Raw genomic sequence first — 18872 nt, forward strand, 5'->3', positions numbered from 1 at the left:
CAGGTGGAAGGAAATTATATGTTGAAGTTTCTTCTACATCTAATCCAAACGTTCTTATCATAATTGAAATTTGAGAATACAAACAAAAGAAAAGATCCAAAGCAATGTGTATGTAGGAGTCATTCAAAAGCATTTTGATAAAGACCTGTACTCTGAAATGGCTTTAATGTATGCTGGATTGTTGACTGAAAAATGTGAATTCTTAATGGGGTCACTAGGTAGGTGGCATATTACTCTGGGTTGTCTGAACAGGTACCTATAAGGAGTATGTTATCAGGAAGAGTAGTAGAGGACAAAGAAATAGACAAGTACTTACTATGCTTGCATAAAGAACCTCCATTTGTGTTGTCATGAACTAGAATTATTTGAACTAAAACAACAGAACTATTCAATAATCTGCCATATCTTATGAAAAAGGAAATTATTGAAACTAAAAATAACAACAGTAAAATCATGGGTGAATTGTACCATAATATTTGTCTTAATAATTACAGGGCTTTAAAAAGTATATATATATATATATATATGTGTGTGTGCGTGTGTGTGTGTGTGTGTGTATGTGTGTGTAATATGTATATGTATATATATGTATATATATATTACATATTTATATTTTATATTATAAAAACATTCTTGTGTGGTAGGGATAAATAGGTTTGATTAAGGTAAGATACACAAGCAGCTTTTATTGTCTTAAGTAGCTCATAATTGTATCATTAACAGATTCCTTTCTCATAAGTAACAGAATTAAGAGGCATTTACTTTGTATAAATGTATTCTAAAAAAATTTCAGAGTAATATACCATTTTATAAAAAGAAAGGGAAAATGTGTTTAGAGTTTTCTAAACAGCCCAAAAAAAGATGGGAATTTCTAAAAAGTCCAAAGTATGAAATAGAATTTTCAAAATGTTTATTTGGTTCTCTTTTGTTTTTTTGTTTTTTGTCTTTTTGTATTTTCTGGTATTTCTAGAAGCATAGTATTACTTAAAAAGACAATGAAATACATTGTCTAAAAGATAAACATAAAACAAAATGGCACACTGAAAAACAAGAATATAAAGATTTAAAGATAAATGAGTTCTAACTCCACTGTCATGTGTCCACCTTCTATGTCCAACAGAAAAGCAAGAAATTAGAATGTGGTGGCAGCTCATCTAGTTTTGGAGAAACCATTGTTATCACAAAGTGAATTTTTCTTTATAGCTCTCTGACATTTTCATAAAGTAACAAGGATCTTTGTGCTTTTATATTTATTTCTTCATTAAATATTATGTCTTTTTGTATTTCTGATTAATACATCAACCATGTCATTGCAAATACTGTTCAGTGTCTCTTCACAAGTGAAGTTACATCATGTCAGTATATCCACAGTTTAAGAGAAGGTTCAGTAGCACCCTTATCAAGAATCTTCCACACACAAAGTTAAGTTACACATTTTCTATTTTTTCAGTCACATGTATTACCAATATATCGCACAACAAAATGCCTGGTTTGTATTTTTTATTTTCTTAAGCTTTTAACTTAAAAATATTTAATATATGAATTTAGAAACTGAATACTTGAGGACATCTAATTCTGTAACACTTTAAAATTGTGCTTTGAAATGAAAATGTATCGCGAATACATTCAATAACTGATTAAAATACAACTATATTTTTAAAAATGAAATTAAAAGAAGTGAAAGGGCTATTACTGATGAAAAATATTTGCTGATGGAATTAAAATGAGAAGCAACTAACTCCCAGGATGTTCATTTATATTTTCACATTTAAAAAAAATTTTTTTAATGTTTATTTTTGAGAGAGAGAGAGACAGATTGTAAGCAGGGGAGGGGCAGGAGAGAGGGAGACACAGAATCTGAAGCAGGCTCAGGCTCTGATCTGTCAGCACAGAGCTCGACGCGGAGCTTGAACTCACAAACCCTGAGATCATAGCCTGAGCTGAAGATGGACGCTTAAACAACTGAGCCACCCAGGTGCCCCTGCTTTCACATTTAATTTAGTCTTACAATTCACAAGTTTAAGTTGGTGCACACTGCAGACACCTCAGTGGCCATTTACAAAATAAAGTGAAAGAACTTGAGAAGATGTGTATAGTCCATATATTTATTTTGAGTTTGATTAAACCTTGAAGAAAAATACTATCTTCCAAAACTAAATAGCATTTTTAAAATTATAATTTAGCATCACAGTATTATTATAGCATCTAGCAGACACTTAACACCATTAAGTTTCTCATTTTAGTCCTGAAAGCACAATCTATTTCTGACATCTGACTTTTAATTTGAAAAGTCCATTGTTCACTATTGTATTTCATCAATTTAGGATGCCACTGATTATGAGATGTGCCATTTTTAATGCAACATAAAGAAAGAAAAAATCCAGTCAATGAAATTATGACACAAAGCATTATCACATGAACTTTCCAATTTATTTTCTTTGAAAATAATTATTTAGACTCATTTATACATAATCTTGTATCAGATGTGACTCTTATACATACTAAAACAAGAAGAGAGAAGTGAAATAAACTGGGTAAGGTATTCTTAAAACTTAGCACATTCAGACCTTCACTCTTCTGTATCGGCAGTGCCTTGAAGTTGGGGCATCAGTGAGTTTTCACCAACATTTCTGTGCTGGTTGACAAATGCTCTACAACCATCTCCAGGATAATCTCCCAACCCATTGTCACCCTTTCTACAAATCCCTCCCTAACGGATCCTTAAGTACTTTGTTGACTGAAAATTTGAGGCGCTGCAGTCATGTCCCCTGGAGTAACAAGCAAGCTTGCACATTCAGGCTATGACAATTATATCATGGCTGCTGTCTGGACAACAGCAGAGATAAGAGCTCATGGATTGTAAAATGCACTCCAATCTCAGCCATATTAAAATGTGCCAGGTACTGTACTCTACCACTTAGAACTGAGGAAATATGATATTCATACTCATTTCTTGTTAATCTGCAATTAGGAATAGGAGTTTTCTTACACCTCATATCCTATAATTATAAAATCTAAGCTAATTTTTGTGCTCTCAACTAAGTATTTAATAAGGCTGAATACATAACACTTTTTAAATATCCATATCTGAGCTTTCACAACCAACAAAAATATACATGTTAGGTCTCAACAAAATGTTTTTTATTACAACAATAAGCATAAATATTGCCAGCATTAAAGTTTTATGTATAATGGCATAGTACAAACATATGTTTTTCGTTAAGACTCTTGGATACCTTGTGAATTTGGTGTGGCACTTTGGTGAAAATAGGTCTATTTGCTACTACTGTTCGTGTACCAGTCATGAACTCTATATATGTGAGATTTGAGCTGTGTTCATGAAGCTAGATTGCTGTAGAATACTAGAAATTTGCTGTATATACTAACAAAGCATAAAGAACTGAATTATCTTGCTAAATCTATTAAAGCAGGTGTTTCTGCTTCCTTTACTTCATGTTAATACCGACTGATAAAAACTGATAAATAACAATGCCTGAAATTGAATTATACTGCCTCAACAGCAAAGTTCCTTAAAACAGGGAAGTATAAAAGGGCAGGAGAGAAGAAATCAGGCTTTGGATTCCCATAGGCTGGACTCCTGGGTTTGCCACACACCCACTGGGTGAGCCTGATCAATAGTAAAATAATAAAGAAAACATTTCACTGGTTTGCTGGAGGACTTAAGTAAATGAGGTAAGTTGTGTAAATCTCAGACTCTACCTGGTACATAGCAGGGATTCAGAAAATCTTAATTCCATCTTCCATTTTTCTCAAAGAGTTCGATTTACAACACATTTAAAATAAAATAAATTCCTGCTTGACATGTAATGATTTAGAAATCTACAATTTCAGCCTCCATTTAAAGCTCCTGAACTCCTCAAGCACCATCCAGTTTTTTCCAGCTACAGCCCCTTTATTACTTCTACTCAGCGCCCTGAGAAACATGATGTATATAGAACTTATTTAAATCATTTTTCTAATGGGCTTTAACTGGTGTGGGGGTGGAACAAAATCTAATATCGGTATTTGAACAATCAAACAGTAAAACAAAAATTTTTAACCAATAAAATAAAGGAAGATAGGTTTAGACTACATAAACGTTTACCACAGACATTTCTCTACCCAGGAACTCAGTTCTAAAGTTCTACTTAAAGTGCTCGCTTCGGCAGCACATATACTAAAATTGGAACGATACAGAGAAGATTAGCATGGCCCCTGCGCAAGGATGACACGTAAAGTTCTACTTAAAACTGAAGACAGTGGTCAACATAGCTAAAAGCAAAGGTACAGGGGTACCTGGGTGGCTCATTCAGTTTGAGCATCAGACTGTTGATTTCAGCTCAGATCATGATCTCATGATTCATGAGACAGAGCCCTGTGTTAGGCTCTGTGCTGACACTATGGAGCCTGCTTGGGATCCTCTCTCTCCGTCCCTCACCTGCTCAGTCACTCTCTCATGCTCTCTCTCTCTCAAACAACAACAACAACAACAACAACAACAAAGGTACAAACTTGGGGCCAGAAGACTGTCCTGGTTAGGTGTCTGTTTTATTGTTTTGGCAACACAAGGGTTTTTTCAAAAAATATTAATTAGTTTCAGTATTTCCATATCAAGGGATTTCACATACAAATCTAGACTTCTGGCTTTTCTTAAATGATTATGAAACTGTCCACATGGCCCCAATTTATTCATTTATATTACTTCTCTGGCTTTTTAATCATGAGCTTGCCACCTGGATTCAAAACAAGCTCTCTCCAAAAAACCTTTCCAGATGAACAAAATATACTTATAATACAAATACACTTTCTTTTTAAGTTTTTTTTTTTTTTTTTTAAGACAGAGAGAGAGCACATGCATGCATGCGTGCACAAGTGGAGGAGGGGCAGAGAGAGCAGGAGACAGTGAATCCCGAACAGGGTCTGCGCTGTCAGCAGGGAGCCCAAAAGGGGCTCAATCTTATGAACTTTGAGATCATGACCTGAGCCCAAATCAAGAGTTGGATGCTTACCCGGCTGAGCCACCCAGGTGGCCCTCAAATATACTCTTAAGTCTGTGTTATTATTGGTCTTAGGTTATCTTTTTATCTTTTAAATGTATTACCTTTCGAACTACATCAAATAGAGCTCTTTCTCTAAATAAAATTCTAAAGCCGTTGTCCCGAAAGATGACAATGCTCCTGAGAACAGAGACAGGGCAGGACCCATGGAGCCCAGGACAGTGTGTTTCACCACGAGTGCAGGTGTTCCAGATCATCCTGCTGGGTCCAAACTGGTGGCGGCTCAAGGAAAGAGACCTAATGCGCTAAACACTAAGCCTTTCTTCCCTGGAGCTTCTTTCTACAAATGATATCTGCCAACTGGTGACCAACTTTAAGAAGATGAAGACAGAAACTACAATGATATGAGGTTTTATAGTACAGCCAAAGGGAGTCCATGACAATTTAAAGTATATGACAAGAACCACTCTGAATGTCATTTAAAAATCCAAAACCCACCCAACAGACACTGGAATCTGCAATGAGAGGTGTCAAGGGTGCATTCCCATGTGGTTTTTCTCGTACATCTCTTTGCTAGTAAGCTTATTTTCCTTATAGGATCAACCATACAGTACTATCACTATAGCTTCTAGTTGAGTCCCTCAGCAGGAATATTTCCAACGTTTTAGTTTTGCATTTCTTCCATTTTTAAATAAGACCCGAGTCCAAGATTCTTACAGAGGATGGTATGAAATAAAAAGAATAAAAATAAAAAGAATGAAAATTCTAAAAATTTCCGGTTACAAAAAAATTTAAAGCAAGAAATTTTAAGAAAACATTTAGATAAAAGGCTACATTTTATAGGAATATTATATCCTCTTAGAATTGAAATTTATAAAAATTTTCTGGTTATAAATATATTTAAAGAAAGAAAAAAAATTTAAAGCATTCAGGTATAAAGGCTACATTTCATTTTGAATCTGAAGACCACAAAACAGACTTCGAATGGGAATTCTAAATCTTCAATATGTAACACATGTCATGACCAGAAAGTACTCTATGGGGTAATAACAGTTTTGCTCAGCGCTGTGTGGAATAACTTGATTAACTGCATATTTTCATGAGGTTGGGTATCACCAAAAAAGAAAGAAAAACAACAAACCTACCCCACTTAGAAAAAAGCTAAGCACCCAGTATTTTGGGAATCTTCCTGATTCTTCTGTAAGGATCATGGAACCCATAAGCAAATGCCTTTCCAAAAATTTTTGTAGTGTCTACTGCAGAGCAAAGCAGTTAATACTTGTTTATGATAACACGTGATTAGAGTCACATATTCAGAAGCTCTTGAGCACCAGTGGTGCAGCTCACCTGGTTTTGCCCACAAAACATGTAGCAAAAATGGGCCTACAGTTGTCAGTCACAGCCCACCTGGTTCAGAAACCTCCCATTCTGTGACCTTGCCCAGGAGCATTTTCTCACTGTAGATATTACAAGAGAAGTAACTGAGGATGATTGAAGCTATACTGTGAAATGAGAATTATATACTATTTGCTCCACTATAAAGTTAGCCATAAATACATGCTACAGAGAGGGCATCTGATATTTTAAGCCTCTTTCTTCTCTCCAGAAAACCTTATGCCAGATGTGGCTAAATGCACCAGCTATTTTTCTGGCCTTGTGCAAAGAACAGAGTCCATTTCACCCACTTTGTTCTGGGATAGTCAATAACTTGTGCTTGCAAAGTCTTCTCAGTTCTGCCACCGTTCAAAGATCCTATTTCAAGTAAAAGTCCTCATCAGGAACATTACCACAAGAATTTTACTTTCCTCCTATGCTCTAGTATACACCTGCTGCCATTCACTAAAAGCTCACAAGTGGCTCCTCTATTTGCACTAGATCAGTGTCACTGTCTCTCCACAAACCCCTTCCCGCCATCTCTATTTGTCTGTGATAAATGCACACAAAATTTCGCTATATTTTACTCCCACAAAAAAAAAACAAAAGAGTCATAAGTGACTAAAGTAATTAAGATATAAAAATAAGAACACAACAGGGGTGCTGGCGGCTCGTTGGTTAAGCATATGACTTCAGCTCAGGTCATGATCTTACAGTCCGTGAGTTCAAGCCCCACGTCAGGCTCTGTGGTGACAGCTCAGAGCCTGGAGCCTGCTTCAGATTCTGTGTCTCCCTCTCTCTCTGCCCCTCCCTCCCTCTCTCTCTCTCTCTCTCTTTCAAAAATACATAAACATTAAAAAAAATTTTTAAAAGAAAGAAAGAAGAACACAACAGAAATCAAACTATAAAAAACCTATTAGAGGAAAACATTCTGGCAAGTTCTTTAATAAGTTTTATGTTTATAGGATTATTACATGACCAAAGAATTCCATTCCTAAGTATATACCCCGAAGAAATGGAAAGAGGTATTCAAAGAAAAATTCATCCACAAAACAACAACAACAACAACAACAACAAAATTCATCCACAAAAGTTTATTGCAGCTCTATTCACAACAGTCAAAAAATAAAAACAATCCAAATGTCCTCTAAGAGATTAATGGATAGACAAAATGGGGAATATCCATACAATGTAATATTATTCAGTTACAAAAAGGAATAAAGTACTGTGACAATATGGATAAACACTGAAAATATGCCAAGTGAAGAAAGCCAGACACAAAAGGACACATAGTGTATAAACCATAAACCATTCATACGAAATACCGATTATGGTAAATCCATAGAGGAAGAAAGATTAGTGGCTGTCAGGGGCTGAAGGGGGGGGGGAGGGAATATGGAGTGACTTCTCAGTGGATACAGGCTTTCCATTTGGGGCGATGAGAAAGTTCTGGAACTAGACAGCGGTGATGGTTGCACTACATTGTGAAAGTAATTAATGCCGGTGACTTGCATTTAAAAATGGTGACAATGCTTAATTTTATGTTACGAGCATTTTACCATAGTAAAAAAAAAAAATCATCTGTGATCTACATGTAAACCATGCGCAAATTGTCATTGAGGGATCTTCTACTTCGGCCCAAGAAGGAAAGTCCAACAACTTGCTTTGCCATTAACTAGGGTGTTCTTTCTAGAACCACTTCATATCCCACACTTTAAATTCAGAGTGGTGTTAAGTATAAATATAACAGAACAGCATTGGGATTCTATGTGAAAGGTGAAAAGACTAGTAACCGTTCCTTGTTTTCTTTACACTTCAGTTATAAAAATACAAAAACTAGAATGCAAATTAGCAAATGAGGTGGCTACATTATTAGGGACAAAATAACGCTAGAGGTGTTGAATGGAAGGTGACAACGACACAGAGGAGGTTCCCTTGGGCTTCTGTCCCCTTCAGCAAACACAAAGCACTGCCCCAGATCTCACCTGTTACACTATTGCTTTGAAAGTATGGATTCAATATTGTTGCTAGAAAGCAGTGTCTTAAAACCCATAAGCATCATAGGTATCAACTAGTTCAAACTACATTTCAGATATCAGAAAATGGGAAGTTTCAGTTCAATGTCACACTGGTAAACTCAATGAACATTTTTATATTTTCATATACGTTGTCTTAACTATCTTCAGTGTCAATATCGGCTGATTTTGAATCTTACGTTCCTTCCACTACATTGCTTCTTGCTGCTGTTATAACAGGGCCAAGAAGAAAATCCACAACGTGTTGTTCTTTCTTCTATACCACCCTGTTCCCTCATTCTAAATGGTTAAATAAAATACAAAGTACAAGGATTTTTATAGCACAAATACAATAGTAAAATATACACTACCATGTGAATATAAATGCTAATAATCTAAATCCTATCTGACATGTACTACTAGAAGTTAACATTACACAAATATAATGAACGATCTCCACCGATTTTTATGATTATAATGCAATATGTTCTATAAATCTGTTCCTAAATTGAAATTTCACTAGAGGTAAATACATAATATTCTAAAACAATTCAGAAAATAATTTTTAAACACATTGTTATTTTTGGATGACAAATTTCTAATTTTTTTATCGGAGAGGAAGGAAATCAACATTACAAATAAATTTTATCATCAAGGAACAAGCTATTGGGATTTGTAAACAAGAAAAGAGAACAAGTCTTACTCAAATGACACACAAAAATTCTGGTTGAGGGAGACAATGAACTTACATCTCTTAAAGTCTGCATTTCTGCATAGGCAGTAAGAAGGACCAAGCTTAATCTTATACTAGCAATGCTTTCAACACTAATGGCAACAACAGCTACTTTATGACATATGCCTATTTTCAGCCAAGAGCTGTGTTAGCCAGTTGGCATATACTGCTTCTAATCCTTATATTAAACCTCTATGTAAGCAATACATCCCCGTTCTAAAGAGTAGGAAACAAGGGTTTAGACTTTAGGCAACCTGGTTAACTTTGCATAAATATTAAGTGCCACAACAAGAATTTAAATAAACTCTGGTGTACGTGATTCCATTCTCACTCTTGCCAGTTTCCCATGCAAAATATCTTCCTTTGACCAAAGCCCATGATCATAATATTTTTAGGAGAATCTCCACTTCAAAGATTACAGACAAGCTTTACAGGCAGAAGATAAAAGGCACATATTGACACATTAGTTTAGTGCAGCTACATTAGTACATCTTCTAGAGACAAACTATAATTGGCATATTTATGATTTACATGAAGTGCTATCACCTAATGCCTAAAGTTTACCTCCTAAAAGGCATTTTGTCTAGAGATAAAAGATTCACGTTAAAAGCATTTTCATCAGGTGTACTAAGGAGAGAAAACTTGTCATTAAATTTAAGCAATTAAAATGACTGTTTTGTAGTCTTTACACCGTGATAGTACAGAAGACCGTCCTTCATTTTTAGTTTTGTTCTAGAGATCCTCTAAAATAGCAAAATTCTGTGAAAGACAGTGAAAACTTCAGAGGAACTAATGTGCTCCTGCAAGTTCCTAGCACCTATCTCAAGTACCCTCACATATTTGAAGCATCAAAGTCCAACGCTAGCAAATTCTTAAAAAGAAAGGCTGGAGTCCTGGAATCTATTATTGCTATTCTAACCTCATAAATACCCTGTGCATTTTTTTCTAATTGGAAGACATAAAGAACAGTTGAGGAGGATGAGCCCTGCTCAATGGATCCGAACAGGAAACTTCAAATATCTGTTTCTTTTGCTTCTCTCTGTGTCCAAAACAACAGATTGAGTGAAATAACCCCACATGTATGGTAGGAGGCATCCATTAAATTCTTGATAAACATCTCTGTGGGGGCAGTGGGGTGGGAATCCATAAAATCAGAACTGTAGTTGCTTTTGTTTTTAAAAAGAAACTTTGAAGTTATTCATAAATATTTACTTGAATACATGACTCACTTAATTACCTGCAATTACACAGAAAATCTTTTTCATTAATATTCAGACTACTGCGGTTCAACTTCTGTATGTATTTTTGATGTTCCCTCTATGTTAAAATGAGCTAGATTTAAAAATGGTGAAAACGATATTTAAGATAACATGATAATGTTTCAAAGAAATTTTCCAATTTTGTAAAATGCCAAGATAAATTGCCTAGTGATGAAATCACTGCACGTAAAGCCTAAATAAGCCAGCATGGTGGAAATGACAAAGGAAAATTACACAATGTTCCCAGATAAATTATCTAGAGGTTAAGCTTCATGTCAAGGAATTAGCTTGGTTTGCTATAATTATCACTTAATTTTTCTTTAAGTGCCCACAAAACATAGACATTAAAGATGACACCAATGCTTGGAATTATGAAGTCTATATTCTCAGGCAAGGCATATTTATTTCATGGGCTACATATGTGCTATTTGCAAAAATTACTGTGCACAAACATCATATCAAGGTTTATCCAATTTAGTTTCTGATGTATGTCTTTATTTGTATTTCTAATTTATTGAATAGACTGTGTACTTGTGGGGGGGAGTCACTGTTAATTAGAAGCTTAAGAGATGAGGGTTCCTGTAAGTCTCCAAATTCCTTGCTGTACTGAAGCCACACTGGTTAACAATGAGCAGCACTGAAAGGAACATGAAAAGTAGAATAAAAGCTCATCGTCGTCACAAGTTCACTGGGTGCTACCCTGTTTGGGTGCCATGTAGCCCCAGTTGCCTCCATAAAATATTGCTCTTTACCCTTAAAATTCACAAAACATTGGCTGAATTTCAGGAAGAAAAAGACATTTGAGAGCAGTGTACAGAAATCTTTAAAGTTCATACCAATGAGAAGAGTCCACTAAACTGTTCCTTCCTGGGGACCTAACTACTACAGGGCATTCCCCAAGCAGTTCCTTCTGCCTAAATGTCATCTTTCCAGAGCTGGCCAAGTCCTTGTCATGACTGAGCTCACCGCTCAAGGGTTCCTACCGCTTAAGGGTCCCTACCACAAGGCCTTGCCTGCTACTTCCCGCCATGTTTTAAACTCCTTCCCTAGCTATAGGGGCCGTCCCTTCTTTGAAATCCAGTCTTTCTCTAGAGTAGAGGCCTCTTGTGGAATTTCCATACTGACTTACTGCTAGTACTCACTCTCTAAGTTTGTTGCCTCTTTTGTTCCCAGATGAATCCCTTACACCTAGAATAGTAAGCACTCAAAAAAGATTTGTTGAAAGAAGAAATGTTATGGTATTGAGGCAGAATCAAAATGATGAACTAGATCTACTAAATAGCTTTGTACCATTATAGTTTGTTTTAACACACACACACACACACACACACACACACACACACACACGAAATGCCAAACATATCTCATGTGCTATGAAACATATAATTTAAAAGACTAGTGAGTTGGGGGTGAAAGATACAGGATGGCCTGCATTCAGTAAACTGCGTAATTACATTCTGAGTTTCACAAGCAAACTTCACAGGAATGATTTCAAATCTTGGTTTTCTTCAAGACACTGTTAAAGCCAGTTTATCAATTGGTATTTCCAATAATATTAATGAGATGTCTTAGGACAGCATGTTCCTATTCCCTAGTGGTGGCAGAACCAATGGATGTCAATGACTAAAGTTAAACAATAGAAAGATTAAGAAGTTGAGAGAAGTTTCTAGATTTTAAGCTGTTAACATAACCATGAAATAAATTACTTTATGTTTACATTCATGTAGAACTGTGAGGAAAAAATGGAACGAAAAGTTTTAAAATTAAGTTGTATAACATATGAGTAATACACCCATAAGTGGGAATTTTTATCTAAGACGGATGACAGAGAAAGTCATTTTATGTGCTAATTGTGGGAAATTAATTATCCCTCATGATTAACATTATTTTCTCCGTAAGTAGGCACAGTGATCGAATCAAACAATAATTTCCCCAAATCTACATTTTTTCTTCTAGAAAACATATACCAGTTATTTCTCATGACCTCATCAAATGGCCATGAATAACAAAAAAAAATCAAAAATTTCCTAAATAACATATTAAGACTTTTTTTTGTTATTATTGGTATGCCACAATTCACTACTTAAAAACAAAACAACAACAACAAAAAGGCTTCATAAATATTATCTTCAAAACCACCTTGTCCAAAATGCTCAGATTTATTTTTTTAACATAAAATTTATTGTCAAATTGGTTTCCAAAAATGCTGAGATTTATTGCCGAACAAGCAAGTATCTGTTAGATTGCACCTGGAAGTAATTTTTCCTGCAAGACTGAAAACTGCATCAGGGACCTTTGATATGGTGCCCAGCATTACAAAATGCCACTTTATCTGAAATTTATTAAGGACAAAAACAAGCCCCTTCCTCCTCACTGCAAGCTAACCTTAAGTCATGCTGGCTCATGTCCAGCCGCAGCTCAGGACTCAGTACAGACTCACAATCCATTATCTGACGTTCTGCAGCCAGGAAAGCTTTGGAATTCAAAACTTTCCAGAGTTTAGAAAGGTATATACCAATATTACGGACTCACCCCCACAGTATGTTGGGACCGTACGCCATAAGCAAAGAATTTTTACTTCTGCAGAAAAACGTATGAATATTCACACTATGTTGGATAAATAAAAACTATAAATAGCTTCACATAAGGTCAGAACAGGTTTTGCTGCCAAATGAGTTCAGGTCGGGTCAGATTTTGCCGCCAAAGAAGTTAGAAAATATTTTCAGGTTTCGTTTTGAATTTTGGAATTATGGAGAAGGGACTGTGAACTTGTGGGATATCAGTGGCTTCCTTTATGGATTTGATGTTCAGGGGCCATGCCCCAAGGCTGCTATACAGAAAATAAATTTATATCAAGTTTCAACTGCCTTTTTGCTAATAAAAAATTGAAGAAAATTTCCAGGTAAATGTACCTCACTAAATTCGATTTTTAAAAAGTGGTATTAGGGGCCCCTGGGTGGCTCAGTCGGTTAAGCGGCTGACTTCGGATCAGGTCATGATCTCACGGTCCAAGAGTTTGAGACCCGCGTTGGGCTCTGTGCTGACAGCTCAGAGCCTGGAGCCTGCTTCAGATTCTGTGTCTCCCGCTCTCTGACCCTCCCCCATTCATGCTCTGTCTCTCTCTGTCTCAAAAATAAATAAACGTTAAAAAAAATTTTTTTAATTAAAAAAATAAAAAGTGGTATTAAATTGAGTGAGGGTTTTTAATGAAATTCTGAAATCCTGAAGTAACCTCTCAGGTTCTTTTAATTCATTCACTCTCTCCCTGCAAAAAGAAAGTTTCAAATGTACAAACGTCTTGAGTAAAGACAACATGGAAATCTGCATACTGAAATTAGCAAACTCCAATACTAAGTTCAAGAAAATACCATTACAAATTCATTCTTGGAGCAATCAAGATTTCTGATTCTTGGATATGGATGCACAAGATATTTAAACATTTTAAATGCCTATTAACTATAAAATTGATAGTATTTGCAAAAATAAAGTGCAACAGCCAAGAGAAAAATAATTGAGAATAAATTTAAAAACATTAAAAAATTTCTACTTACATAAGACTAAAAGAAGAAATATTTGATAGTGATTCATGCAGTGAAATGGAAAAGGATATAAAAGCCATTTGACATGGAGTGTACATTAGTCCCCATATACAAAGCACTGGATATGTGATCATGTTCCGTGAACCATAACTGAACTCATCCCACTCATCAACAAAAGACTTCAAGAAGCTATTTGCTTCTAGAGCAATAGCAAGCAATGTCCAAACACACAAATAAAAATTACAACACAGGTCAACATAGATGTCATGTGTACAAAGTGTGCCCGCACATCACCTCAGTTTGAAGGGCACTCGGCTATCAAGGCACCTAACCAAAGACACTAGAACCAAAATAAACAAACAAAAATTCGAACAATGAAAACTCCAGCAGCATTAGGAATAGTGAATGAAATTCAGAAATGGACATTCTCTTGACTCTTCCTCAAAAAAACAGGTATATATTTGGATAACATAAGCGTCGTAAGAGAAGAAACAAAGACAGCTCTCATACATAAGGCAAGGACACGGGAAAAAAGACTAGGAAAGAAAGAAAGTTATGAAGTCCACCCGCAGAAGGAACACAAAGTGAAAAAGACTAACCTAAAGTAAGTTATTTTGGATTCTTAAGATGGAAGAGGCAAGCGAACTGAAATGGTGAAAATCCTTTCCTGACATTCCCTAGAAAATCAGCAAACTCACTACAATGAGTTTTACCCAGCAGGGTCTAAATATGTAAGTATTTTTTCCAATCTGCCACTAAAAAGGAAGGGAGGAAGCAAGGGAGGGAGGAAAGAAGTAAAGAAAAAAAAGTCACTGAATGAAAGGCTAGAGGACCTAAGTTTTCAACAACCATCGGCAGTAAAATATATGACCTATATTCCCACCAGATGGGACGATGGTGTAAAATAAAGACCTAGCACTTCTACCAAATACTAAGGGTGTTTTTCTAAAGAGCAAATCTGACTTCAATACTCATCTGCTCAAAGCCTTTTGGTGAACCCAGAACAATAAAGAGATCTTTAGCTCAAACTTCTTGAGTTGGCCCTGATCTTTTTTCCATCTTTGTATCTTGCAATGACACATCCCTGTCCACTATACTCCAACCACACAAAACAATGTTTAGATTACAAAGCAGGAAGCAGGTGGCTTCAAATCTTTCTCTCTCTTTCATCCCACACTCTATTTGGAAGGTTCTGACCCTCTGGGGAGCACTTAGAAAACACGTATCTTCTTAACATCAATTCAAGGATGCCTTCCTCTATCTATTCTTTCCTAACATCACCCTCAGATGGAATTTCCTACTCCCTCATTCTGCCACCAACAGAACCTGAATTCACCTTTATTTGGTACCCTTTATACTTTCTGCAGGGATTGGTTTACCATAGCTGGCCCTGGCCCAGTAATTAAAGACTGTCCACTACATAGCATCTGCTGAATAACTAAATTAATTGAAAGGACTTTAAGCACCATTACATGTTTTATTAAGCATACTGAAGTTGGGAATCTGGACACCACACCCTTCTCTGAATGCTCCTATGGATTGAATTGTACCCCCTCTCCAAATTCATATGTTGAAGGCCTAACCCCCAATGTAATTGTTTGAAGACAAGGCTTTTAGGGGGTAGTCAGGGTTAAACGAGGTCATAAGGGTGCACTGCTTATCCAACCGGTCTTACAAGAAATCAGTCTCTCCCTCCTTACCCTCCCTTCACTTGCAGACACCAAGGAAAGGCTTCATGAGCATACAGTGAGAAGGCAGCCATCCACAAGTCAGGAAGAGCCCTCCGTACCAGGACCCACCATGTGGGCACTCTGATCTTGGATTTGCATTCTCTAGAACACTGCGAAAATAAATGTATGTTGTTTAAACTATCCAGTCTATGATATTTTGTTATGGTAGCTTAGGCCAATTAAATGCAGATGCTAAATAAATAAAATCACCAAATGACACTTTTCACACTTATTCTTTGGTGGCTGACTCAGCTAAGTACTTCCGGCAGTCAGTATAATATTATGTGGGCAAAATGGCCTCATTTGCCATTTCTTCTTTAAAATCAGGCAATCTATAGAAGGTTGAAATTCCACAATAACAACCACTTTGATTTTAGGTGTTATCATTTCTAACATCTCTTTTGAAAATATGGCCCTACTGATTATTTTTATTTTACTCTCCTAATATCCCTGATAGCTGTGTCAGACACATGAACCCCATTTTATAGCTGAAGAGTTTGACTGTTCTATGCATGACATCCGGTTGGAAGCAGGGCTATATCAGAAGCCAGCTCTCTTGACTTTCAGTAAATCCTTCTCTTTATAACCAGCACAAGGAAAGATAAATAGCTACAGGATATGGATACACACACACATACATGCGCACACACATACACACCCATGCACACTCCCTCTTCACATTCAGAGCAAAATATAGAAATTATTAGGAAAAAACATTTCCTCACATCAATTTGCATCCTTCTATCTCTGAGCAAAATACAAAACACTTCCTGTGCACTAAAGAAGGAATAATATCATGATTCCATTGCATCTAGCTTGCTGGCACCAATATTAAATATGTCTCATGAGAGACTTTATACACAAATTCCCTAAACATGGGATCTGTTCTGAAAACACTCAACAACAACACATAATTTTTAAGGCCATTTTGAGACATATTCCTATACAAAAAGGATTCCACACTAAATTTTATTTTAAAACCACTCCATAAATAATTAGGAATATTTCAAACATTTGGGGAGCTTGTTGCAACAAAATGTGCCAGGTTGCATATAGTTCCCACCTGAAATGCTTTCATTTGACCACACCCACCGATGCTGCAGTGTAGGTCATCTAGAACACCCGAGACCTTCTGGAATACTTTGTTCCGAAGGAAATAGAACACACACACACACACACACACACACACACACACACACACACACGCATATGTGTGTGTATACATATATATCCTTTTTAAGAAAACAAAAAATTATTATATTTTTAATCCAGAAAATATTGGGAGAAAGAGGCCTATTCATTTAAAAGATACCTCCTACTTGATATGTATCTACTCTAACACTAAAGCTTCTTGGTGAATTCTGGTCAGTAAATGAGAGAGATCTTTCAATGGGACATTTATGTAGTGTCAGCTGCATACAAGGAACATACTGAGGGCCTCCTGAGGTGAATACCAGCAGGTTCAATATAGATAAGAGAATAGGACAGGTACACGATACCTTGAAAAAGAAGCAGAATGTGTTAAGTGTCTTGATAGTATAAGGTATTGTGTCAATCCAGAAGACTGACTGACTTCTAAGCAGGGTGAATTGACAGATTTCAAGAAGAAAGCAAGATCTGGCTTGTACTTTGAAGGATGGGTAGGATTTCACCAGGCAGGCTGGCACAGAAATGCCTTCTCCATGGACAAAGGACAAGCATCAGAAGAAATAATTAATTTGGGGGCTGGTAAGATCTCCAGTTTGGATGGAGTCAATTATGAATGAAGTAAATGGTAAAGGAGGAAAAAAGCCTGGGATGTGGGTGCAGGTCAGATTGGGAAGGGCCTCGGGTTCTGTAGTGAGGAATTTGGACTTCACTAAGCAGGCTGGAAGGAGTTTGGAAGGTACTGAGGCAGAGTGATAATGAAGGCTTCATAAAGAGTACCCTGACAGCAGCTGGGAGAGTATAGCACATATGAGGGAAGGAATCAAAGCAACTGACTTCATACTGTCTCTGAGAAGGATAACCTTATATGAGGAGAAGTGGAACACAGCTGGCAAAATTTCAAGGAAGAGAGAAAAAAATGCTCATGTTAAAGGATTCCAAATAAAGGCTCAATGGATTTACAACCGACCCATCCACTGCTCACTTTCATCTGGATTGCACTGTCGTGGCTCATGATGTGTGTCTGGGCTCCCCATGACACTCCGTGTTCAGAATCATGGTGGAGCCTGTCAGACACTTAAGGCCATATCTCATAAACATGAGCAAAGCTGACAGCTTTCCTTGAGACCAGCACCGCTATGCCAAGCATTAAACAAATCATTTGTGCTGTGCAGCTGCGACCTGCTCCCTTGGGAAATCAGAATAGCACCTTTGCAACATCATCAATCCCTGCGGAGACGACATACAAGAAGTCAAGGCTGACTTAAAGCTCGTCTGCACAGCTTCACCGTCTGTAGGATGTGGAACCACTGCCCTAGAATATGGCACATTCATAAACGTGTCCTCAGAGTAGTCTACTGATAGTAGCTCCTTTAAGAACACCAAATGAACCTTTCCATAAATAACAAACAGTGCTGTTTGTTAACAATTAAAAAAAAAACTGTTAATGCTGACAATTCAGTGAGGAGTTGATATCTTTATCTTCTCTACTATAATCGTCCATTCCCTACATGTCCATTGGTCGAACATACATTACATTACGTTGGGTCAAGGAAGCATTTTAAAGAGTCACTATTATATATAATGGCCCTAGCTATTAGAAGATATTATCTGAAGATTCTGATTATAGGTAAAAAAAATACATAGTACACATTTTCCTTAACTAGCTCTGAACTAAAATCCTATTTTAGGAATTTGTTTTTCTTTGTTATAGCTATACAAATGTCTTTTCCGCTGGTATACACCCTATGGAAGCCAGTTTATTAGCCACAATGGATCAAAAGCAAATGCTAGACCTAGGGAACTACCTTCCCCCCCAACCCCCATTTTCAAAATGTACTAAAAAGTTAGGAGCACATTTTAAGATATACACATTCAAGACAACCAAAATGAATCTACAGGTTTATAGTAATCATCTATTGATATTTGGGAGATTCTTCAATTTACATGGAAAACAAAATTAATTTTATAAATTGTAATGGATGAGGCATATGGCTGTATAACTGCAGAGTCTATTGCAAATTGAGATTTGTCAGCCATAAGCTGATCAATAATTAAAATGGAGTTCACCTCCATGCT

General features: G+C 36.4%; 1 protein-coding gene and 1 pseudogene across 3 annotated transcripts in view; one reads left to right on the forward strand and one right to left on the reverse strand.

Annotated features, from left to right (window-relative positions):
• Positions 1-18872, reverse strand: part of ANK3 (ankyrin 3) — a 679089-nt gene that overhangs the window by 497444 nt on the left and 162773 nt on the right. The gene's annotated exons all lie outside the window — the stretch shown is intronic.
• On the forward strand, positions 4154-4252 carry LOC128772560 (U6 spliceosomal RNA; annotated as a pseudogene).

This window comes from Panthera pardus, unplaced genomic scaffold, assembly GCF_024362965.1.
Source record: "Panthera pardus isolate Hobbes unplaced genomic scaffold, ASM2436296v1 HiC_scaffold_22, whole genome shotgun sequence".
Lineage (NCBI taxonomy): Eukaryota > Metazoa > Chordata > Mammalia > Carnivora > Felidae > Panthera > Panthera pardus.